This window comes from Channa argus, chromosome 8, assembly GCF_033026475.1.
Source record: "Channa argus isolate prfri chromosome 8, Channa argus male v1.0, whole genome shotgun sequence".
Taxonomy (NCBI): Eukaryota; Metazoa; Chordata; class Actinopteri; order Anabantiformes; family Channidae; genus Channa; species Channa argus.
The window spans coordinates 7185699-7188050 of NC_090204.1; positions in this window are offsets into that span (position 1 = coordinate 7185699).

Consider the following 2352-nt stretch of genomic DNA (forward strand, 5'->3'; position numbering starts at 1 on the left):
GATTAAGCCTTTTTATTTTGTTTATATCCTATTGGACTGAATTGTTAATGTGGATTTTTCAACCTGGCTCAGTACCTCTGGAAATTACAGATAATCTTAGGTGATCATATCGATTTGATGTATTATATTTCAAATACTAGGAAGCCAAGCTGACCTGCTCATATTACTAATTACCTCCAGATTTAGCAAACACTGCAAAACCATAAGAAAGAGGCTGACAGGATACCTGTAGCTGTATGCCATAATTTGACACAGTGGTTAAACACAAACGTCTGCTTGGGTTGTCATCAAAGTTAGTCATGAGTATGTTTTGATAAATACCCCTTGGTGTTGCCAGAGTTTTAATGTAATTGTACTGTTCGAGCATATTTTTTTGACTTTTAATTCCTTTTTGGGAATTTGTTGTAATATGTCTTACTTTCGTTTTATTGGAAACAAAACATGAATATATAAGTCATGAAGTGGTAATACAGTAGAATTGGTGCATTCGGTTTCAGGTGAGTTGTGCTTTGTTGTGCTGTGATGTGGTCTGAAATGTTATGGGTAGAATTTTGCACTCTTCACTTTTTAAAAGCAATTGGCCCAGCTAGAATATGTGTCTACAAATATAAAGCCATTTCTGTGGTGTCTTACAGTATAAAAAAGAACCACATGTACTGTTGCTTTACTCTCATAGCGAATGCTTTATTTCGAACCATTCAGAAGTAAATTAAGACGTTATTTGAGGGTCTGTTTGAAATCATGAAGTCTACACTCAGCCATCTACGTATCCTTTGCCATTAATGCTGTGCAGATACAAAGCAGGACCTGGACTTGAAGCTCATTGTGGGCCAGTATGGTTCGATATCAGTTGCAAGGTTTTTTTTTTATTTCTTTTTTTTTTTCTTTTGCCTATACCATTTATGCACTTTTTTGGTTTATGTAAAGAGGTGAAAGAGAGAGAGGTCTTCTGCTCTCATCCCTCATTTGCCAAATGTATCATGCCCGATAGAGCATGTTGAATATAGATAAACTTTAGAATATTCCCTCAATGCATGGCCTACATGAATGTCTCTCTGGCTTGAACCTTTACATTGTATGTCTGTGGGCGATAAACCGATGTTCAAAGGTGATTATTATCAAGGCAGTCTGAACAGGTCTGCAATTAGTTGGGAAACATGGGGGCAGGCTCTAAATTACTAAGGATAGCTACAGGAAATCCCACACAAGCACCCGATCACATGCTGGAAATATAGAAGTGGCTCAGCATGATAAGCCAGTTGTGAAAACCAGTTATGTCACATAATGCATTTCCCTAGGTATACTTTACAAACAGGTTAAGCATGTAGACCCTAACACTATGTTCCCTAGTTTAGCACGGTCTTCTGGCACATTAAACCAATACAGCAATTGTTCAGATTTCTTGCCTTGATCTGCTACAGGGTCCTCGGTCATCTAAGCAACCCCCTGATGAGAAAGTGATGGGCAAGATTTTTTATATTATGCACGTTGTCAGCATTCATGAATTTAGATATGGCAAAAGACCCGTTGGTATTCACACTTGTAATTGTATATGGCAAATTTCAACATAGCCAATTGAATGCTTTTAACCATTACAGTCCATGTACAGTAGTAGTATACTGTTTTACAATAGTGTTGATCTATGTATGCACAGTGGTAGCAGAGTAAAATAAGATACATGTGCATGCACACACATACAGAATGTGAAAACAAATTCCGAGATGAGGCACAAGCATGAAAAATAAGTAATGTAAAATCAACAAACAAGGGACATATGAGCTGTAGAGCACCAAACAGAGTAAATCATATATATGTGTCCAAATAAATCATCATAGAAAACAAAGAATACATACAAAGAAAGAAAAGAAAAGACATAAAGAAATAAATGTATAGGAGGCTATGTGTCTCCATACATTTCCCTACAGTTCACTTGAGTTACAGAGTTTAACTTAAACCAGCAAGGAGTATAAGGAAAGGGCATATGAAGCAATACTCATTCTTCTGCAAAGTGGTTATTGTTATTATATTAATGCATTATTTTCTGTTGGTTTCGCATATGAATGATGAACTGGGACGTTTCTCTGAAGCACAGCATTACCAATAAAAGTTAATACATTCCAAACAAATCCGATCGTACATAGAATGAGGCTCTCCATATAATACATTTCAAGCGTCGGATTGTTTACTTACAATTATATACTGGGTCTGTGCAAGAGTGCAGATTCTTATTTAACAGTGCTATCCTTGTTTTTACAATCTCTGTTTTTGCACTTACGTCCAGTAACGCAACATTTTCTTCTGTGTCAGCCTTTGGAGACTTAACATTTCCGAGGTGTGTATGAACGCAGCATG